Source organism: Microtus oregoni, unplaced genomic scaffold (genome assembly GCF_018167655.1).
Source record: "Microtus oregoni isolate MIOR12 unplaced genomic scaffold, Mior012 000011F_ref0000422, whole genome shotgun sequence".
Lineage (NCBI taxonomy): Eukaryota > Metazoa > Chordata > Mammalia > Rodentia > Cricetidae > Microtus > Microtus oregoni.
Window position 1 is genome coordinate 16,694,887 of NW_024543070.1, and position 24,198 is coordinate 16,719,084.

The 24,198-nt window shown below is 40.2% G+C and overlaps 1 protein-coding gene across 2 annotated transcripts in view; it reads right to left on the bottom strand.

Annotated features, from left to right (window-relative positions):
- LOC121453419 (protocadherin gamma-C4) overlaps nucleotides 1-24,198 on the bottom strand; it is a 725,389-nt gene that overhangs the window by 250,433 nt on the left and 450,758 nt on the right. The window lies entirely within an intron of this gene.

A 24,198-nucleotide genomic window follows, 5' to 3' on the forward strand; every position in this document is an offset into this window, starting at 1 on the left:
TTCCTCAATTTCTTTAAGGGATTTTTAAATTTCTTCTGTAAGAATATCTCTCATCTTCATGAAGTTATTTTTAAGATCATTTTGTTGCGTTCCATTTGCATTGGAATGTTTAGGTCTTCTTGCTGTCATAGGATTCTGGTGGTGCCATATTGACCTTTCTGTTTTGATGGTGTTCTTATACTGGCATATAGGCATCTGGATTTTGGATAGTTATAGGTCTAGGTGTTAGTCCCTGTGTTTGTCTTTGTCGGATGGGTGTTTTGTTTCTTGGTTTCTGTTTCCTCTCTGGTCTTCTGGCCTAAGTGGCCAAGGGTTCTTGTGACTGGTGAATCTTCAGGTCCAGTAGGTATCTCTGTGGGGCTGGAGAGATGGCTCAGCGGTTAGAGCACTGCCTGCTCTTTCAAAGGTCCTGAGTTCAATTCCTAGAAACTACATGGCTCACAACCATCTGTGAGGAGATCTTCTGGTGCCCTCTTGTGGAGGAGACCTGGTCAGTCATCCTTATCCACTTAGACCATGATACCCAATATGGACAAGTTCAACAGAACCACCATATGCATGCTGCCCATGCTTCAGCATTGCCCGGTCATAGATTTCATTCATTTCTTCAGGTATCCCTGTGGGGTTTTTGGGGAACTTGGGCACCTAGATCTGGTCTGGCCTCCTTTAAAGCCTGAGTCTCCTTCTGAAGTTGTAGGCAGAATATGGAGCCGAGAGGAGTGGGTCTAGTTTGCTGTTGTTGGGTGGGATTTAAAGAGTGTTAGCCAGCTGTGGGTAGTGTCTTACCTGGGGTACCTAAGACCAACCTGCTGGGGTTATGGGCAGTGGAGAGGGCCTTGGCATATGTACTGGAAATCAGGGGCTGGGGAGTGTGGCAGGTTGATCGGGAGGTTGGTCACTCACCTGTTTTTTTGACTGATATGGACTGTACCTGGACCTATGGAGTCTGTTGGAGTTGTGGGGAAGGGCTGGTTGTGGGAGAATGATGAGCTGGGAGGGATTGGGCAGTAGAGTGGGTCTTGGGGAACAGAACCCAGGGGGTTGTGGCTGGCAGGCAGGTTACTTACCCTCTTGTGTTGACTGTGAGACTCCACCAGAGCAGTGAAATTCCACTGGAGTTGAAGGTGGGGCCCAGCAGCGGTCCTGGTGCTAAGGTAAGAGGAAGGGGCCAGGGGATGAGCCCTGGGGATCAGGGCCTTTCTCAAAGAAAGAGTAGGGCAACTCTTCTGGGAGAACTTACCTGTTCTGATGATGAACTTCTGACTGATGTGGTCTGCACCTGGGTCTATGGAGTCTGCTGGAATTTTGGGGAAGGGCTGGCTGTGGGGAGGATGATGATGTGGGGAGGATGATGATGATTCGGTTGGGTGGCAGAGTAGGTCTTGGGAAAACAGAATCCAGGGAGTGACAGCAGTCCATCTGGCAGGCAGGTCACTCACCCACTGGTCACAATCAATGCTCTTAATGCTGGACTACCTCTCTAGCCCTCATGTTACAGGCCTTTTAAAACCTATGTATATGTATGTATACATATATATGAATATTGTGGATATATTTATGTGCATATGCACTAAATGCATGCCCGGTTCCTGTGGAGGTAAGAATAGGGTAAAGGTTACCTGGAGCTGGAGTTATAGACAACAGTGACCCATCATGTGGAGCTGGGAACCAAAACTGGTCTGTTTGCAAGAGCAGAAAGTGCTCTTCACCTCTGAAGCATCTCTCCAATCCCTGTTATGGGGCTTTGATGGCAATGTTTCTGTAAAGCTTTCATGTGTTTAGAATTAGCTTGGCAGATTACAGACTTTTTATAAGTGATCAGATCGTGTGATAGTCAAGAATTATTGTCCAATTATGGGAATGTGAACCACTATGGAAACATCTGAGAATGTCTGTAAGAGTTTAATTGTGATAGGTAGACCCACTCTAAATGGCTTGGGGTTCTGGGATAAACAATATAAGAGAGACTGCTAAACACCAGTAAACAGCTGGCTGAAGTTACTGCTGCCATGACTTCCTCACTGTGATGGGAATGCTTATGCCTTTTATGGGCTGCATTCACCCGCCTAGTTAGGTCCTGTCTAAAATGGAGTTCTTTCTCAAAAGAAGGAGATTGTTCCGCTCCTTCATTCCCTCCTCCTTCTTGTTCCTATGAGAGCCCAAACATGGGTCTTGGTCTTGTTTTAAATTACCCAATTTCATCTGGCAACCATTAGCTGAATAATTCTACTAACTTATTTAAAATGCAAGGGCCATTTATGTTAGGAGTAAAATTAATATGAGGAGGGGACCCATTATGGTGGATACCAAGGTAGTCAGCCAGGGGGAGCTGTTAAGCCATCCCTGGTTTGCCTTCATTCTCTTTTGTGCTTTGCTAGTCCTTTCCTCACTTTGTCTTTGACTATCCCTGAATGGTCAACACAGAAACCGCATTCTTTACCCAGTGCTGCACATAGTCCCCCTATGAAAGGGAGATTTCGTTTGACTTAGCATCTCAACCAGGGATCCCAGGACAATATATTCTTTTCCATAACTATTTCTGGCTGACTTTGGGGCATTATTGTCAGGGGTCAGGAAGACTGAAGTGCTTGTCAGAAGAAGTGAGGGAATTCAGGCAACAGGGTATTTATTAGAAACATCTGGTTTGCCGACTCTGTTGAAGAGTCAGGGAACATTCACATCGGCTGGACTGGTCCACATCAGCTTTCAACGAGTCCAGGGCTTACAGTCCTTTGGAGCAGGTTGTAGTCAGCATCTGATGCTTGAATGTGTCTGTCAGCTAAGGAGAAACCTGTTGAGACACATTTAAATTAGGAACAGAAGTTAAACTTTATGTACTTAAGGGAAGATAATGTATATTTGAAACTCTTAGGCACATAGTGCAATTCATATTACAAAACAGCAAGGATAGACTCATACCTTTGAATCTTAGCAAAAACTACAGATTTGGATTAGAAGCATGTACATTTTTCTTCTGTCCAAAAAGTCAGGTATGGATTTGACTGAGATGTTATTTGGCCTGATGAGAAACACCTTTTAGTTTATATTTAGATGGCAATCAGAATAAATCTAAAATCTTGAGCTTGTGACCCAAACAGTAAGTAGTTATTTCTCTACCAGTTTATCAGAACTATACCACAGAAGGGGAAAGAAAACTGAAAATTTTTTTTATATAACCTATATGTATTAAATCATCTTTTGATACCCTCAAAGCTTATGATTCAGACCTATATATGGAGACCTCAAAAATGAGCTAATAGAACTGGTTTTGAAGAAGAAATAAAAAGTTTCTTCCTGTGTCTTTGGATGTTCTGGAATTCACTCTTCAGACCAGGCTGGCCTTGAACTCACAGAAATCCATCTGCTTTTGCCTCCTGATTGTTGGGATTAAAGGCATGTGCCACCATGCCTGGCTATTAACAAGTGCTCTTAATAACAAAGTCATCTCTCTGGGACCCTAGAAGAGAATCTTAATGGGGATATTACCTATATCATCTTGACCTGTGGGGATGTCTACGGGAATTATCTTGATTATTATTTTTTATTGATTTTTATTGAGCTCTACATTTTTCTCTGCTCCTCTCCCTGCCTCTCCTCTCTCCTTTAACCCTCTCCCAAGGTCCTCATGTTCCCAATTTACTCAGGAGATCTTGTTTTTTTCTACTTCCCATGTAGATTAGATCTATGTATGTCTCTCTTAGGGTTCTCATTGTTGTCTAGGTTCTCCGGGATTGTGATTTGTAGTCTGGTTTTCTTTGCTTTATGTTTAAAAACCACTTATGAGCGAGTACATGTGATAATTGTCTTTCTGTGTCTGAGTTGCCTCATTCAAAATCATGTTTTCTAGCTTCATCCATTTGCTTGCAAAATTTAAGATGTCATTTTTTTCTGCTGCGTAGTACTCCATTGTGTAAACGTACCACATTTTCCTTATCCATTCTTCAGTGGAGAGGCATTTAGGTTGTTTCCAGGTTCTGGCTATGACAAACAAAGCTGCTATGAACATAGTTGAGAACATGTACTTGTGGACGATTGAGCATCCTTTGGATATATACCCCAAAGTGGTATTACTGGGTCTTGAGGAAGGTTGTTTCCTAATTTTCTGAGAAATTGCCACACTGACATCCAAAGGGGCTGTACCAGCTTGCATTCCTACCAGCAATGCAGGAGTGTTCCCTTTTCCCTACAATCTCTCCAGCATAAGTTGTCATCAGTGTTTTTGATCTTGGCCATTTTTACAGGTGTAAGATGGAATTTCAGAGGTGTTTTGATTTGCATTTCTCTGGTGACTAAGGATGTTGGGATGTTGATCATTTCCTTAAGTGTCTTTCAGCCATTTTAGATTCCTCTGTTGAGAGTTCTCCGTTTAGGTCTGTACTCCATTTTTTTATTGGATTATTTATTTGTTCTTTTGATGACCAATTTCTTGCTCTCTTTGTATATTTTGGAGATCAGATCTCTGTCCAGTGTGGGGTTGGTGAAGATCTTTTCCCATTCTGTATGATGTCGTTTTGTCTTGTTGACCATGTCCTTTGCTTTACAGAATCTTTTCAGTTTCAGGAGGTCCATTTATTAATTATTTCTCTCATTGTCTGTGTTACTGGGGTTATACTTAGGAAGTGGTCTCCTGTGCCAATGTGCTCAAGTGTATTTTCCAGTTTCTCTTCTATGAGGTTCAGTGTGGCTGGCTTTGTGTTGAGGTCTTTGATCAATTTAGACTTGAGTTTTGTGTTTGGTGATAGATATGGGTCTATAATTCTTCTATATGTTGATATCCAGTTATGCCAGTACCATTTGTTAAATATGTTTTTTTTCCATTTGATATTTTTTGCTTCTTTGTCAAAAATCAGGTGTTCGAAGGAGTGTGGATTAATATCTGGGTCTTCTATTCGGTTCCATTGGTCCTCCTGTTCTTTCTTTCTTTCTTTCTTTTTTTGGTTTTTCAAGACAGGGTGTTGGGACCCCAGAGTCCAATCACCAAGGAGGAGTTGCCCCAAGAGACCATCTCTCACATCACAGCTGATGTAAAAGCATGAGGATTTTATTAATTCTGTCATGATAGGGTCTTTCAGCATAGAGAGGCCAGAAAGACCCTGAATAGCTGTTACAGGCTACTTTTAAAGGAAAAAGTCACAGAAGCAAGGGGGTGTCTAGGGTTATTCTTTGACTATTATGATTGGATTATTCAAAAGGGCTATTACCAATTCAAGAGGGCTATTACTGGAGAGTGGTTGCCAGGTAAGAGGAAACATCTGAGGGTCACTTTGACTCCTTTCCCAGGGATGAATCAAATCAAGTCTCCAGGAGGTCTCCCACTTGGCATGTACATCAGGAACAGAGTCAACACCTTAAAGGTTATCTTGCCCCAATTTCTGGAGAACATTCACAAAGACTCAGGGAAATGGAAAATTCCCAACATTTCAGTATGTGTGTGAGTAATTGTTAGATTCCTGGTTCCCAGGGGAGGGGGGCAGTACTGCTGAGAGGCCTCAGAGTTGTCAGAAATGACTTTAGAGTTGTTTTAGAGTTCTTCAAGGGTTTCTTTGTAGCTTTGGAGCCTGTCCTGGAACTAGCTCTTTTAGACCAGGCTGGTCTCAAACTCACAGAGATCCACCTGCCTCTGCCTCCCAAGTGCTGGGATTAAAGGCGTGTGCTACCACTGTGTGGCCTCTGCTGTCTGTTCTTATGCCAATACCAGGCTGTTTTCAGTACTGTAGCTCTGTAGTAGAGTTTGAAGTCAGGGATTGTGATACCTCCAAAAGGTCTTTTATTGTACAGCATTGTTTTGGCTATCCTGTATTTATTTATTTATTTTATTTATTTATTTATTTGCTTTTCTATATGAAGTTGAGTACTATTCTTTTGAGGTCTGAAGAATTTTGCTGGGATTTTGATGAGCATTGCATAGAATCTGTAGATTGCTTTTGGTAAGATTTCCATTTTTACTATGTTAGTTCTGCCTATCCAATAGCATGAGAGATCTTTTCACTTTCTGGTGTCTTCTTCAATTTCTTTCTTTAAAGATTTAAAGTTCTTGTCATACCAGTCTTTCACTTTTTTGGTTAGAGTTACTCTGAGATATTTTATGCTATTTGTGGCCATTTTGAAGGATGTTGTTTCTCTGATTTCTTTCCCAGCCCTTTTATTATCTGTGTACAGGAGGGCTAATGATTTTTTCGAGTTAATCTTGTATCCTGCTACATTATTGAAAGTATTTATGAGTCATAGAAGTTCCTTGGTGGAATTTTTGTGATCACTTATGTAAACTATCATATCATCAGCAAACAGTGAGAGTTTGACTTCTTCTTTTCCAATTTGAATCCCCTTGATCTCCTTTTGGTGCTAAGACCTTAAGAACTATGTTGAATAGATATGGAGAGAGTGGACAACCTTGTCTTGTTCTTGATTTCAGTGGAATTGCTGGGAGTTTCTCCCCATTTAGTTTGATGTTGCTGTATATTGCCATTATTATGTTTAGGTATGTTCCTTGTTTCCCTGCTCTCTCCAAGACCTTTATCATGAACGGATGTTGTATTTTGTCAAAAGCTTTTTCAGCATCTAATGAGATGATCATGTGGTTTTTATTTTTCAGCTTGTGGATTACTCTGACAGATTTTTTTTTGATTTTTCGAGGCAGGGTTTCTCCGTAGCTTTTGGTTCCTGTCCTGGAACTAGCTCTTCTAGACCAGGCTGGCCTCGAACTCACAGAGATCCGCCTGCCTCTGCCTCCCGAGTGCTGGGATTAAAGGCGTGCGCCACCACCGCCCGGCTCTGACAGATTTTTGTATGTTGAACCATCCCTGCATCTCTGAGATGAAGCCGACTTGATCATGGTGGATGATGGTTCTGATGTGTTCTTGGATTCGATTTGCCAGTATTTTATTTAGTATTTTTGCATCAATGTTTAGAGTGAGATTGGTCTGTAATTCTCTTTCTTAGTAATGTCTTTCTGTGGTTTGGGTATCAGGGTAATTGTAGCCTCATAAAAAGAGTTTTGCAATGTTCCTTCTGTTTCTATTGTGTGGAATAATTTGAGGAGTATTGGTATTAGTTCTTTGAAAATCTTGTAGAACTCTGAACTTAAACCATCTGGTCCTGGGCTTTTTTTTGGTTGGGAGACTTTTGATGACTGTTTCTATTTCTTCAGCAGTTGTAGGTCTGTTTAATTTGTTTATCTGGTCTTGATTTGATTTTGGTAAGTAATATTTATCCAGAAGGTTGTCTTTTAAATTTTACAATTTTGTGGAGTACAGGTTTTCTGTATTGACCTGATGATTTTCTGTATTTCCTCCGTGTCTGTTGTTATGTCCCCTTTTTGATGTCTGATTTTTGTTAATTTGGATATTCTCTCTCTGCCTTTTGGTTAGTTTGGATAAAGGTTTGTCTATTTTGTTGATTTTCTTGAAGAACCAGCTCTTTGTCTATTTGATTCTTTGTGTTGCTTTCCTTTTTTCTATTTTGTTGATTTCACCTCTCAATTTGATTATTTCCTGTTGTCTAGTTCTCTTAGGTGAGTTTGCTTCTTTTTGTTCTAAAGTTTTCAAATGTTCTGTTAATTCACTAGTGTGGGATTTTTCAGCTTCTTGATGCAGGTATTCAGTGCTATGAACTTTCCTCTTAACACTGCTTTCATTGTGCCCCATAAATTTGGGTATGTTGTTTGGTCATTTTTCATTGAATTTTAGGAAGTCTCTAATTTCTCCCTTCATTTCTTCCTTGACCCAATGTTGAGGTGAGCATTGTTTAATTTCCATATGCTTGTGGGTTTTCTGGAATTAGTATTGCCGTTGGCTTCTAGTTCTAAAGCATGGTGATCTGATAAGGTATATTTGGTTATTCCATTTTTTTTTGTATTTGTTGAGGTTTGTTTTGTTACTGAGTATGTGATCAATTTTTGAGAAGGTTCCATGAGGTGCTGAGAAGAATGAATATTCTTTTCTCTTTGGATGAAATATTTTATAGATGTCTGTTAAGTCCATTTGAGTCATAACATGTTAGTTCTCTTACTCCTCTGTTCATTTTTTGTCTGATTGACCTGTCCAGTGGTGAGAGGGGAGTGCTGAAGTCTCCCACTATTAGTGGAGTTTAATATATGATTTAAGCTTTAGAAGTGGTTTTTTTTTACATATGAGGGTGCCTTTGTATTTGGGGCATAGATGTTCAGTTTTTCTCTTGATGGATTTTTCCTGTGACTAATATGAAATGACCGTCTTTGTCTCTTTTGGCTGATTTTAGCTTGAAGTCTATTTTGTTAGATATTAGGGTAGCTACACCTGCTTGTTTTTTAGGTCCATTTGATTAGTATATTTTTTCCAACCCTTTACTCTCAGACGATGTCTGTCTTTGATTTTGAGATGTGTTTCTTGTATGCAGAAGAAGGACGGATTCTGTTTTCGTATCCAATCTGTTAGCCTGTGCCATTTTATAGGTGAGTTGAGTCCATTTACATTAAGGGATATTAATGACCAGTGATTGCTATCTCCTGTTAATTTAGTTTTCATTGTTGGTCATGTTAATTTGTTCCTTTTCCCCTTCTTTGGGATTTGCTGCTATGAGACCATCAACTGTCTGTGTTTTTGTTGGTGTAGCCAACTTCCTTGGGTTGGTGTTTTCCTAATATTTTGTGTAGGGCTGGGTTTGTGGTTAGTATTGGTGAAATCTAGTTTTGTCATGAAATATCTTGTTTTGTCCTTTTATGGTGATTGAAAGTTTTGCTGGGTATAGTAGTCTGGGCTGGCTTTTGTGGTCTCTTAATGTCTGCATAATGCTTGACCATGACCTTCTGGTTTTCATTGTCTCCAGTGAGAAGTCAGGTGTTATTCTGATAGGTCTACATTTATGTGTTACTTGGCCTTTTTTCTTTGCAGCTCTTAATATTCTTTCTTTATTCTGTATGTTTAGTGTTTTGATTATTATGTGGTGTGAGGACTTTTTTTTAGATGCAGTCTATTTGGTATTTTGTAAGCTTCTTGTATCTTCAAAGGCATATCTTTCTTTAGGTTGGGAGAGTTTTCTTCTATAATTTTGTTAAATATATTTTCTGTGCTTTTGGGTTGAACTTCTTTTCCTTCTGTACCTATTATTCTTAGATTTGGCCTTTTCATGGTGTCCCATATTTCCTGGATATTTTGGGTTAAGCTTTTTTTAGATTTAATGTTTTCTTTAACTGATGAGCCTAATTCCTCTATTGTATCGTCAGCACTTGTATTCAATCTCTTGTATTCCGCTGTTCATGCTTGCATTTGTGGTTTCTGATCATTTTCTCATGATTTCTGTTTCTATAATTCCCTCTGTTTGTATTTTATTTATTGTCTCTATTTCAGTTTTCATGTCTTGAATAGTTTCCCTCATATATTTATTTTTCTTGGTTTTCTTTAAGGGATTTGCTGATGTCTTCCAATTTTTGTCTTTTCCTCCAATTCATTAAGGGAATTTCTCATTTTCTCTTTAAGAGTTTCAATCATTGTCTTGAAGTTATTTTTCAGGTCATTTTCTTCTGCTTCATCTGTGTTTAGTTGTTTAGGTCTTGCTGTTGTAGGGTCTTTAGGTTTTCCTGGCGTTGTGTTGCTCTTTGCAGTGTTGTGTGTGGTCTTACCTTTTCTACTCATTTTTTCCTCTAATAGGTGTGGTTGGGGCGGTCTGAGATTCTGTTGTATAATCTTCTAGGTGCCTGGGAATCCAAAGCTCTGATGGTTGTTCCTCGTGGTACAGTCAGTGCCACAGTTCTAGTTACCCCTTTGGTTACTCCATGATCCTGGAGATAGCTCAGTGCTCCTGTGCTTTCCTCTGCTCTCTTGGAATTTGCTGTCTCAGGCCTTCTTTGGTCTAGGTTACTGGCTTTGACTTGTTTCCAGTAAATCCTGGTCTGGATTCCCTCCTGCAGAAGTCCCTGGTTTGGAGTTTGTCCTGCAAAGGTTTCTTGCTCCATTCTACTGCCTCAGAGTTCCCAGGCTCAAGTGAGCTCAGAACTGCAGAGGACCTGGCTCAGGATTACTCCCTCAGAAGTCCCAGACTCACGCTTGGATCCACAGAGGTTCCAGGTTCCTGCCTAATCCCTTTGATGTCCCACACCAATGCCTGGACCCACAGAGGTCCTGGCTCAGGCCTACTTCCTCTGAGGTCCCAGATTCATGCCTGGCCCCTCAGAGATCTCTGATTCCTGCCTACTTCCTCGGAGGTTTCAGATTCATGCCCAGCCTGGCAAAGTTCCTGGCTCAGGCCTAGTTCACTTTTTTTTTTGTTGTTTTTTTTTGGATTTTCGAGACAGGGTTTCTCCGTAGCTTTTTGGTTCCTGTCCTGGAACTAGCTCTTCTAGACCAGGCTGGCCTCAAACTCCCAGAGATCTGCCTGTCTCTGCCTCCCGAGTACTGGGATTAAAGGCATGCACCACCACCGCCTGGCTCCTAGTTCACTCTTATGACCACATGGCCATCTCTCCCACCTGTCTCTGGCCTTAATTGGCATGGGGGAGGGCACTTCTCTCCCACCCCTGCCACCACAAAATAGATAATGGGAATAATTTTACCATTGTCAGTTTCAAGGCTGGCTCTCCCACACCTGTGCTGACAAAGCCACGCCTTTAATACTACTGATATTGCTTGGTAAATTAAAGATTCATGTGGTCAGAAAAAGAGAGATATACAGTAAAGAGAGATTCAAAGACAGAGAAAATTTCTGAATGGTTTAAAGTGTGTTAAAAATATATGCAGACTAAAAGTTGAAGTTCTTAAAGTAAAAAACAAAAAAGGAAGAGAGTTGTTGTTTGTGGTAGCACACGCCTTTAATCCCAGTGCCTAGAAGGCAGAGACAAACATATCTCTGTGAGTTCAAGGTGTAGTAGTTTACACCTTTAATCCCAATGCCTGGGAGGCAGAGACAGGCGGATCTCTAAGAGTTCAAAGACAGCCTGGTCTACAGAGTTACTTCAGGTCAAAGATAGAGAGAACCTGTCTCAAAAAGCAAAGAGTTAAAAGTAAAAATAAACAAAATAGAGGTTAAAACAAAGCTGCACAAAGATGGAAAATACACAGAGAATTTTGATACTGTATGCTATTATGCTCTCTTTAAACTATTTAAATGCTGAGGAAGAAGCAACAGCTGCTAAAAGATATTTATTTATAAATGCTGCTGAGCTAATCCAACATAGATATTTTGAATTTGGATCTAAGGACATGATACTTTGGAAAGGAGTTTCTTATTTTGTTTTCACAGAGGATGAGACGCTGTTCATTTCTTCTATTCCGATTTGGTATGATGGACCACGCCCTCCTGAAGGGTTGGTGTAAACATCTTTAGAAAATTGCTTCGCTCAACTGCCAACTGAGAAGAAACTAGCACACAGGTTATACCATGAAAGACCTAATTAATGACGCCCCCATTCAGCAGGAAGCAGCTTGGAGAGAAATAACTGCGCCCATATTCCCAAAAAATGTTTATAAATGTTCTTTTACATTTAAAGGGGGATATGATATAGATATGAATAATTTACATTTGTATTGATTTTGCTTTATTGATAGAGATTTAAGGTCAATTTTGTTATATGTATAAGTGTTTCTGATTTTGATTAAGGTATTGTGATTGTGTTGTTCATTTAAATATGTACTGTATAATTAAGAAATATAGGTTGTTAATGGATAATCATCGATAATAGTAAAGCTTGTAGTCATGTTAGTTAGATTTTCTAGATATATAGAGATATATTTTAGATAGACATTCTTCATGTCTTTCAAAGATTACAGAATAGGACATTTAATATTTTAATAACTTAGGACTTTTCATGACAATGAGACACACTGCTCCTGGCAGCACCAATGTACTTCAAGAGGAAGATGGGCATCGAAGAGGCACCTTATGGAGTTTGATAGCCATTTGGGCAAGAAACTGCTCTTGCCTGGACTACTGCATAAACTGGACACAGAGAACCCACAGAGAGAGGACTACTGAACTTGCCTAAGGTGAGATGATCTTTCGGGGTTCCTGATTCATGAAAGAGTCTGCGAGACATTCTGCAGGACACAACAGATAGTGACTGAACTGACTTTGAATTTTCCTGCTTCATGGAAATGTCTGCTGGATACCATGGGCCTGAAGGCTGAAGATGGATGCCCCAATGATACAGAGGAACTTTGGGTGACTGTCCAGGCAGCGAGATGTCTCTGTCATTTCTAGAGTTTTAAAAGTTGCTTTTGTCTTGTTTACTTAGGTAATATTATATCTTTCTGGAGTCTTTGATGGAGTTAAGAATAGTTAGTTATAGTTATAGTTTTCCTTAGTTATGATAAAGATTATTGTAACTTTTACTTGATAACTGTTTTTGTTATATGTAATTTTGCTATGTTAAAGCCTTTTTTTTTGTTTAAACCGAAAAAGGGGAAATGATGGAGGAAGGTCATTGGCTAATAAAGGAACTGCCCTGGCCCATTTTATTGGTTAGGACATAGGTAGGTGGAGTAAACAGAACAGAACGCTGGGAGGAAGAGGAAGTGAGGTCAGAGACTCCACAGCTCTCCGCTCGGGAGCAGACGCCTGAGAGAGCCGCCATGCCCTGCTCCCAGGTTGAAGCTCCGACCCAGGATGGACATAGGCTAGAATCTCCCCGGTAAGCGCACCCAGGGGCGCAACACAGATGATTAGAAATGGGCTAAATTAATATGTGAGAATTAGCCTAGAAGAGAATGGGCCAAGCGGTGTTTAAATGAATACAGTTTGTGTGTTGTTATTTCGGGCATAAGCTAGCTGGGCAGGCGGCTGGGGTGTTGGGGACGCAGCCCCGCCACCCCTATTACTTCATATGGCGCCCACGTGGACAACTGCTTCCACATAAAGCCTGAGACAGCTTGGGAAGTAATTCTAGAACAAAATGAAAGCATTGTGCCTGGTTTCTTGGTAGCAGCAATTTCTCGGTTCTACTCTGCTTGCTAGAGGCAAGCAAGCGCCTCATCTAAGAGAGGCTTCCTGACTCAGCTTTAGCTGCAAAGCCTGCAGCTCATTAAGAGGTCCTGCCACGAAACACTTAAACGGTGTTGATGCAAAGCTGAACACATGCTTTTCGGTTTTCAGCCGTAGCTGGAAAAAAGCTGCGCCATTTAAAAATGCTGGCTTTCTGGGCTGTCCTGCCAGGACAAACTCTGACTCTTTTACGCAGGCGGTTTGTGCGGTTTGCAAGCACAGGCTGCTGAAGCTCGCTTGCTGGCTACAGCCAGTACCTCAGCCATGAGGCTGGAAAGCTAAGGAATGGACTGGAATCTAGCTGGCAAAGCCACGCCTTTAATCCTACCCATATTGCTCAGTAATTTAAAGGCTCGTGTGGTCAGAAAAAGAGAGATATACAGTAAAGAGAGCTTCAAAGACAAAGAAAATTTCTAAATGGTTTGAAGTTTGTTAAAAATATATGCAGACTAAAATTTAAAGTTCTTAAAGTTAAAAAAAAACAAAAAAGGAAGAGAGTTGTTGTGTGTGGTAGCACACGCCTTTAATCCCAGTGCCTAGAAGGCAGAGGCAAACAAATCTCTGTGAGTTCAAGGTGTAGTAGTTTACACCTTTAATCCCAATGCCTAGAAGGCAGAGACAGGCTGGTCTCTGAGAGCTCGAGGACAGCCTGGTCTACAGAGTTACTTCAGGTCAAAGATACAGAGAACCTGTCTCAAAAAGCAAAAAGTTAAATGTAAAAATAAACGAAATAGAGGTTAAAACAAAGCTGTACAAAGATGGAAAATAAACAGAGAATTTTGATACTGTATGCTATTATGCTCTCTTTGAATTGTTTGAATGCTGAGGAAGGAGCAACAGCTGCTAAAAGATATTTATTTATAAATGTTGCTGAACTAATCCAACATAGATATTTTGAAAATGCCTTGACTTTGAAATTTGGATCTAAGGACATGATGCTTTGGAAAGGAATTTCTTATTTTGTTTTCACAGAGGATGAGACGCTGTTCATTTCTTCTATTCCGATTTGGTATGATGGACCACGTCCTCCTGAATGGTTCCTGTGCACGCCTTCAAAAAATTGCTTCGCTCAACTGCCAACTGAGATGAAACTAGCACACAGGTTATACCATGAAAGACCTAATTAACGACGCCCCCATTCAGCAGGAAGCAGCTTGGAGAGAAAAAACTGCGCCCATGTTCCCAAATATGGTTTATAAATGTTCTTTTACATTTTAAGGGGGATATGATATAGGTATGAATAATTTGCATTAATATAGATTTTGCTTTATTGATAGAGATTTAAGGTCAATTTTGTTATATGTATAAGTGTTTCTGATTTTGATTAAGGTATTGTGATTGTGTAGTTCATTTAAATAGGTACTGTATAATTAGGAAATATAGGTTGTTAATGGATAATCATCGATAATAGTAAAGCTTGTAGTCATGTTAGTTAGATTTTCTAGATATATAGAGATATATTTTAGATAGACATTCTTCATGTCTTTCAAAGATTACAGAATAGGACATTTTTTTTTGTTTTTTTTGGTTTTTCGAGACAGGGTTTCTCTGTGGTTTTGGAGCCTGTCCTGGAACTAGCTCTTGTAGACCAGGCTGGTCTCGAACTCACAGAGATCCGCCTGCCTCTGCCTCCCAAGTGCTGGGATTAAAGGCGTGCGCCACCACCGCCCGGCTAGAATAGGACATTTAATGTTTTAATAACTGAGGACTTTTCATGACAATGAGACACTCTGCTCCTGGCAGCACCAATGTACTTCAAGAGGAAGATGGGCATCGAAGAGGCACCTTATGGAGTTTGATAGCCATTTGGGCAAGAAACTGCTCTTGCCTGGACTATTGCATAAACTGGACACAGAGAACCCGCCGAGAGAGGACTACTGAACTTGCCTAAGGTGAGATGATCTTTCGGGGTTCCTGATTCATTTTGAAAGAGTCTGAGAGACATTCTGCAGGACAAAACAGATAGTGACTGAACTGACTTTGAATTTTCCTGCTTCATGGAAATGTCTGCTGGATACTATGGGCCTGAAGGCTGAAGATGGATGCCCCAACGGTACAGAGGAACTTTGGGTGACTGTCCAGGCAGCGAGATGTCTCTGTCATTTCTCAAGTTTTAAAAGTTGCTTTTTTCTTGTTTGCTTAGGTAGTATTGTATCTTTCTGGAGTCTTTGATGGAGTTAAGAATAGTTAGTTATAGTTATAGTTTTCCTTAGTTATGATAAAGATTATTGTAACTTTTACTTGATAACTGTTTTTGTTATATGTAATTTTGCTATGTTAAAGCCTTTTTTTTTTGTTTAAACCGAAAAAGGGGAAATGATGGAGGAAGGTCATTGGCTAATAAAGGAACTGCCCTGGCCCATTTTATTGGTTAGGACATAGGTAGGTGGAGTAAACAGAACAGAATGCTGGGAGGAAGAGGAAGTGAGGTCAGAGACTCCACAGCTCTCCGCTCGGGAGCAGACGCCTGAGAGAGCCGCCATGCCCTGCTCCCAGGTTGAAGCTCCGACCCAGGATGGACATAGGCTAGAATCTCCCCGGTAAGCGCACCCAGGGGCGCAACACAGATGATTAGAAATGGGCTAAATTAATATGTGAGAATTAGCCTAGAAGAGAATGGGCCAAGCGGTGTTTAAATGAATACAGTTTGTGTGTTGTTATTTCGGGCATAAGCTAGCTGGGCAGGCGGCTGGGGTGTTGGGGACGCAGCCCCGCCACCCCTATTACTTCAGGGGAGGGCATCTTTCCTTTGCCTGTGCTGTCACAAGACAGATGAGAAATGGGGAGAGCCCTCCTTTGCTCACATCTTTGGGTCTGGAGCACCGACAATGCACTAACAGGGTTGGCTCTATTGTGCTGCCTTGGTGAGGTGCAGGACCTGCTTTCTCAAGTGTTGCAGCTGGTAAGGGCCAGTGGCAGGTCTTCCACTCTTATGACCACTGGGCCAGCTCTCCCACCTGCTCCAGGCATTAATGGGGAAGGGCAGATGAGGAATCGGGCTAGGTCTCTTATGTTCCCATCCTCAGAGTTGGCTTACCTATGCTTTTATTAACAAGGTGATCTCTGCTGTGCTGCCCAGTCAAAGTACAGGTCTCACTTTCCTGTGTGTTGCAGCTGGTCAAGGGGCCAGCTCCCTCAACATCTCAGTTCTCTCCCTTCCTCTCTCATCTCTTGAGATTTGCTTCTATCCACAGGAGCTGAGCCATTCTCTCTCTCTCTCTCTCTCTCTCTCTCTCTCTCTCTCTCTCTCCCATAAAACACCATACTATACCTCTGCTCATTCTAATAATGGTCTTTTGGTTGGTGCTCCAAGGTACTGGGTGGGCCCATGTTTTCTCTTTGGAGCCTGGGGTGGGCAGCCTCAGGCCTATGTGTGCATCTCCTTGTCTCACTCAGGTCACTGTGACACAGGGCTGGGTCATGTTTCTTCATCACAAGGAGATCGTTATAGCACCCAACCAAGCAGCATTTACTGCAGGCTTCTGGTTGGTGCATTTGGCTATGTTCCATGCACCCCAGCCACATGACATGGAGTGGATGGCTGGCTAACATTGCTACAGTCCAGTGTTAGAATCCCCTGCCCCTGCTCTGCTGTGTTGTGTCTATTACCTGGGATGGGCGGTGGCTCCTGCTTGAATGTGGCCGTCCCAGACCTGAGAGTCTGGAGGGTGCCTTCTGTGTCTATTGCCAATTCAGGCCCAGGTTGGGCTGCTAGCTCCTGCTTGAATGTGGCCACCAAAGCCCTGAGAGTGTGGGGGGAGTACCCTCTGTGTCCATCACTAATTCAGGCCTGGGTTTGGCTGGCAGATTTTTCATAATCTTGATAGGCATTTAACTATGGACTCTAATTCTCCGACTAAAGAGTAAGAAATATTTTAAGTCTTACATGTTTCTGTTTGTATGAGTTCTCATTAGTGTATGTACTTACTTATGTTCTAAAGATAAAATTCACTTTATCACATTTCTTATAGTTACATAATTTCTATTTAGCATAAACATTCATATAGATTTGAAAGAATTTATATATATATAATGTTCCTTATATTAAAATCATTTCCATCTAGTGTGAGTTCTTATATTTCATAAGGGATGAGGAGCAGCTGCACATGATATTTTTCCAGGTTTTTCCCCTCTATAAGAAATAGAAAGAGGGTCTGAAAAGATTGCTCAGTGGTTAAGTGTACTCTTTTCTCTTCCAGAGGACCTGGGTTCTATTCCTAGGACCCACATAGCAGCTCACAATCATCTGTAACTTCAGGTCCATGAGTTCTCAGCCCCTTCTTTGGCTTCTGTAGGCAGCAGTTACTTTATATGGTGCAAAGAACTACATAGAGGCAAAAACACCTAAACAATTAAAAGAGAGAAAAGAAAGAGGATTTATTTATTTCACATGATTATGGATATTGAGAAGCCCACAATATGCTACATGAAATCTAGGAAACTGGCTAAACTAGTAGTAAAGTTCAGTTCTAATCCAAAAGCCCGAGACTATGTGAGCTGACTATTGGAAGTTCTGGAGTCTAAATACTGGAGTTCTGCTATTCAGAGGCAGGAGAAAGCTGGTGTTCCAGATGCAGAAGACAGCTGGGAACGGTTTCTCTCAGGTGAAAGTGAATCTTCTCTATCTGGACTAATGGTTCAAATTCTCATTTCTTTCAGAAATGCAGACACACCCAGGATTAATGCTTTATCAGCTCTTTACATATCCCTTAATCCAGTCACCTTGGCTTTTAAAACTATCCATTACATATAGTTTCCTCTCCAATGAATACACAAAAGTATAGTATATAATGTATGGTAAAATATGAGAAATAACTGGAAGATTTGTCATATTGTTCAAATCACAGAGACATGTTTCATGTTTGTACTCACATAGTTATGAATGAAAGACCAGAACCCACATTTTTTATAGTTGTAGAATGCTTCCATTTTTTCTCACTTGTGTAAATTTTAAGGCAGATTAAATAAAGGTTTCCCCACATTCATACCCATAAATCTTCTCTTCAATGATAAATTTTACATGCACATTAGGGATTTAAGAAATAAAGACTTTCTCACATTATATCCATAGGTTACAAATTTGATATGAGTTCTCACTTACGTCCTAATAGATATTTAACAAATAAAGGTTTTCTCCCAATTTTTACACTCAGAACTTAGTCATCAAAAAAGTTGGAGTGAATTTTTACTATTCCTGTATTCATGAGACTTTTCTTCTCTGTGGTGTTATATGTAGAGTGGTTGATGAAGAATTAATGTTTTTGACATTTGTATCCTCATATATTTGTCTCCAATGTGTTCTCTATATGACTCCGAAGATTCAAGGAACATTTAAAACATGTAAATCTCATATTGATTGAGTTTATGACCGTTGTGTTATCCCATATGTGTCTTAATTGAAAAGTCAATAAGTGCATTCACATTCATTGATTTTCCATTATTTCTCTCCAGTATGAGTTCTCTAGCGAATATTTTGGCTTGGAATCTGTGTGCAGGCCTATTTATTTTTATTAATTTCATTTTATTTCTTTCTAGTTAAAAGATCCTCTAGATAGTAGATATAAAAGTTTTTTTTGAGAGTTTTCCAATTTGATTTTATAAACAGAGTTTACTACCATATGAATTCTCAAATATATCTCCTCCGTCTTATGTTAATCTTCCTGTGTCATAGGAAAATGGATGAAGATCAAATGCTTAAAACTATTTTGTATTTTATGTGAATCAATCTAATGCCAACCTAAGGTAAATTGTGAAAAGAAATGACTATTTTGATCATTTCTTGAGAAAATATCCTTACAAATTATTCTGCTAACTGCAACTGAAGATATCAATGAATACTAAAAATTCATAAGCAAAAGGAAACAGAAAGTTATAAACAAAGGACTGAAGACAGATTGTTTGAATACAAAATTAAATTGATACAGCCATAGAAATATTGCATATTACATATAAATTGAATGACCTTTTCAATTTTAAGACAGAACCAATAATGTTGGATAAAAAGATCAAAAATCCAATTCTGCTGTTTAAAGAATATTTATATTAAGTGTAAATGCAGGTTAAGCCTGAAATTATTGAGAAAGATATTTCATGCAAAAGTAAAATTTTAAGAACTATGAACCTGGGTGGTTGACACCAGAGCAGAAAGACTAGGACCTAGGACCTGTAGACGGGACGCAGCCACTGCCCTATTGCCCTTCTGTCCACCCTTCATATGACTTCAGCTCTGCAGGTCTCTGATCTGGTGTAACTCTTCTCTTATCCCTTATACTCCTGCCACATCTTCAAGAGAACCAGCTTACCTAGAAACCTCTCCTGCTGGGTTCTGACCATGGCAACTATCCACTGTCTAGGATCTCTCCATCTCAGTCCCAGGAACCCACTTCCCCACCAGCCCTAGTCCAGCTCCAGCCCAGTGTTTTAGCACAACAGCAGCAGAGCAAAGCAGGACAGTGGGGCTTTAGCTTGAGCTTCTGCTAATGTGCTAGCAGAAGTTAGCTGGAGTTAAGCTGGGAACAGATGAATACAGTTACCTTTCCCTGATGTCTGCTCCAGACCTGCCCCAGAGCTGCTAGCCTCTTGCTTCTTCCTGACTTGTCAATTACCTGTCTCCAGAATCAGCTCCTCTACCCTTATTGCCATTGTTCCAACTCCTGACCTGCTCCCTCTGAGCTCCCCAGCTGCCTCAACTTTCCCCTTTCCACTTCTTTGCTCCCTTCCTGCCTCCCTCCACATATCCCATTTGTCCTGGTCCTCCTATAGCAGCCTTCCCACTGCACACTCTTCACCCAAGTCTCCTATCCCACTCCACTCATCTCTTGTTCGGCACTCAATCTCCCTCAGGTCTCCTCCTCTCAGACAGGGCCAGGGCAAGGTTGGACCATGGTTCAGCAAGCCTGAAAGCTTAGTTTATTATCTTCCTTCTTTTGTATAGGTCAGTAAAGAAATGATCGTAACTTTAAAAAGATAACTATAGGATGTCTTCATCAGACAGATGTTTACTATAATACAAAAGAGATACATTTCACAATGACAAATGCGAACTCATCACACTAAAACAAAACAAACAACAACAAAAAATCCTACCTGCGTGAATCAAATAACAGATTCAAAGTGATAAGGCTTAAAAAATGCTGCACTTGAGCAGAGAGAGGGGCAAATAAATACACTATCATACCTGAATAAATTAACACATTCCTTTAGTAAATTATTAAAAACAAAGGAAATCATGCATAAATAATATCGAAACATATGAAACAACTTTTAGCTAATATTTATAAATCTTCATTCTGACAAACTACAGAATGAGGTGATATTTTGTTTGTACTATAACAAACAATGCTTGCCTGAAGATCAGAGGAGCAGAGCAGCCAGTCACTAGTTCTTACCTTACTGAGTCCTCAGACCAAATCTAGGAATCTTCAGACTGAATGCAGTGAGCTTCTGTCTCCTCTCACCTTATATTCCTTTCTCCACCCAGACATATCCCATCCTGTCTCAACTTTCCTAGTGCTGGGATTAAAGGCATGCAACCCCCAAGTAAGGTGTGAGCTACCACTGTCCTGGCTGTTTCTCTTTTAGACTGGAACAATCCTGTGTGTCCCAGGTGGCCTTGAACTCACAAAGATCCGCTTGCCTTTGCCTCCGGAGTGCTGGGATCAAAGACATGTGCACCACCACCCGGTTTCTATGGCTAACTAGTAGGTAACTCTACACTCTGATCTTCAGGCAAGCTTTGTTTGTTATAGCACAAACAAAATATCACCACAACACAACGTCCATTTCTTCCAAATGTAGATGGGGAGATTTGTTAATATGCTCCAGAACTACTCCTGCTGTTTGGCTGTTAGTGACATAAAATAATTCAATCATTTTTCAAGGACTACAGTTACACAGAATATATCCTCAAATAAAAAATTGGGGAGTATTAAAATAGTATTCCAAGAGTACTTTGAAATCAAGCAATACACTAATAATTTACCTACCTGTTGAAGAAGATAGAAATGACAAATCCAAATAGAAAATTCATTAAAACATAAGTACCCCCACAGAGAAAATATACAACTTATTCGTATTTTATGTGTTTTGATTTAAATTTGAAAAGTAAGGCATAGAGTAAATAAGAAAGCTAGAAAAAGAGAAAGCTAAACCCAAAGGAGATATGAAAAATTATAGCATAATAGTAGAACTAGTTGAAATAGAAAATAAAAAGAAACAGGCAATATATCAAAGGGAATGCTGCTTATTTTTAAAAAAATCAATGACGGTGATACTCTCATATTAATGCTTATGTTAAGAAGAGAGGAGAAAAAACCTATTACCAATATCTAGAATAAAAAGAACATCATTGTATAGCCTAAATTCATCAAAAGATAAAATTAATATTATAAATCATGTATTTCAAATACTCCATGACTTGTATAAATTTTGAGATAAAAAGTTGAGATTGCAATGCAGTCTTCCCAAAGGAAAAAAATCACCCATGGATTATTTTAATACTAAATTATATCAAATTCATAAACATAAAAGGAAAATAACAAAAACTTTGTGAGTTACTCCTCAGTTGCTGTGATAGAAGACCATAACCAAATGAGACTGTGGGAAGAAAGTTTATTTTTGTTTGTGTTCCCAGAGAGAGACCATAATGGTGAGGGGGGGGGAGAAATATAGAAGCAGGGATCCAGAGCAAAAAGCTGACAGATCAAATCTTCAACCACAAACACCAAGTGGAGAGAGAAAACTGTATGGGGTGCAGTGCTATGAACTCTCAAAGCCCAACCCAGTGGGTACTTTCTCCAGCAGCCCCACAATGTCTCCCCAAAGAGCTCCACCAACCAGGGACCAAGTATTCAAATATTGGAGCCTATAGGAGACAAATTTTTATTCAAAGTATCACAAATACTTTACACAACACTTTGTTATATAGAAGAGGAAGAAACAATTGCCAAACAATTTGTGAGACAATGGAAACTTGAATGAACTGACCTAACAAGTTTGAATCTCTGGGTCTAATTCAAAACATCTCAGCATATGAGAAGACTGCTGGGATTAACCCAAGTGTGCCATGTGGAAAAATTGAGAGCAAGACCAAATCTAAATGTACCAGCAATAAACTTCTTTTTCCCATTTTGTATTCAAATCAACATTATTTTGAAATTTGTCTTCAGTGCTTCCAAGTGTCAGGAACTACTCCTACTCATTGGCTGTTAATGACTGTAGTCTGGAGAGAGTAATACTTTCTTTTTTCTAACCCATTACCAGACGAACTGGAGACTGGAAAGATGAGACCAACTCCAGAAAGTTCTGTCAGCCGGAGGGTGTGGTACCTGTGGTCTCTGCAGTCAGTGTCACCCAGCTGTCTCGGTACGTGAGGGAAAAGTCATTAAAAGCGTGTTCATAGAAAACCTGTTTGCCCCTTTAAAGAGGCTTCCCTGTTACTAACTACGCTGGAATTTCTCAGCACGAGTGAAAGCTTTCCCAGTTGTACCTGTGACTTTCTCTCCAATGCAATCGTGTCTGGCAGTGAATCTCCTGATTTTAACATATGTTACAAAGCAATTAGGATGAAAAATTCCTCCAGTCATCCATCTCATATTTTACTATAAACAACAAGAAGAAATCAGGCTGTAGTTCCAACTCTTTCCCTGGACATTTCCTTAGCCAAACATCCAAATGAATGAATGATTTTCTTCATATAATGTACGCCACAATTCAGCTAAGGGTTCTGCTACTATATAAGAATAAAAGTATTAATTTTCCTTTAGCTTTCAAAATGTTCTCCCTGCCTGGGCCCTTTCTACTAGTAACTTTAATGTCTATATTTCTCTCCATAGTTTCCTTTAAATGATTTATAAGTTCTGTGTGCCACCATGTTCTATAAGCACCAAGCTCCTCAATTCCTTTTGCACCTTCACTAACATACTTGTCACATTTCTCCCAAGTCTGTACAGAGCAATCTGAGCCTTTTCTAGTCTGTGTCTGCAATTTCATCTGTCCTCTGACCACAGCCCAGTTTAAAATTCACTTCCATAAATACATATGGTTTATTTTTGAGGCAGGGTTTCTCTGTGTTGCCCTGACTGTCCTGGAACTCATCCTGTAGACCTGGCTACAGGCTACCTAGAGATCTTGCTGTCTCTGGCTCACAAGTGCTGGGATTAAAAGGTGTGTGTCACCACTGCTGGCCCCACTTCCATATTTTAAGTCATTCTATCAACTTCATCCTAGTCTAGGTACCAAATTTGTATCAGTCAGGTTTCAACCAGAGAAACAGAGACTTTATAAAACATATCACAAGTAAGTGACTTATTCTACTGTGGGAATTTGCTAGGAAGTTCAAAATCTATATGGCAGGTTGAAATAGTGAACCACATCTATAGTCCTTAGAAAATTTCTTATTCTGTCCTCTCTCTTGGCATGCATGTATGTTTTCAAAACAGGGTCTCACTGTGCAACTCTGGCTATCCTAGCAAAACAGGGTCTCACTGTGCAACTCTGGGTATCCTAGCAAAACAGGGTCTCACTGTGCAACTCTGGCTATCCTAGCAAAACAGGGTCTCACTATGCAACTCTGGCTATCCTAGCAAAACAGGGTCTCACTGTGCAACTCTGGCTATCCTAGCAAAACAGGGTCTCACTGTGCAACTCTGGGTATCCTAGCAAAACAGGGTTTCACTATGCAACTCTGGCTATCCTAGCAAAACAGGGTCTCACTAGTCGAGGCTGGCCTTGAACTCTTCCTAACACTGCCTCCCAAATGATTTAGGATATACTCCCTATTTTAAGTTTAGTTTATTGGCAACCTTAATTTCATTTCTATTTTATCTTTATAATGTAAAGTATCACTTATAGGTTCTAGGAATCAGTATGAACAGCTTTGAGGTCATCATGTTTTTTTACTATTTCTCCAAATCATTCAACACGTTATCAACATATCCATTACTAAAATTTGTTTGACAAAATAATGTTAATTCTATAACACATTTTGTTCCAAACTCCTTATCAGTCAGAGCCATGTCTGTTAGGATTCATGGCTGTGCAACCCTGGCCAGTCCCCTGGTGGGTGGCAGACTGAGATGGGTGGGAGACAGACAGATACAACATACGGAGAGAGCTTGGATATAGAGTTTATTTAGTAGGTATTGGTAAGGGTATAAGGATAAGGAGTTAAGCTGGGAGGAAAAAGAAAGAGAGGGGGAACAGAGAAAGAGAAGAAAGAAGGGAGGAAGGAGAGGCAAAAGCTGCCTTTTC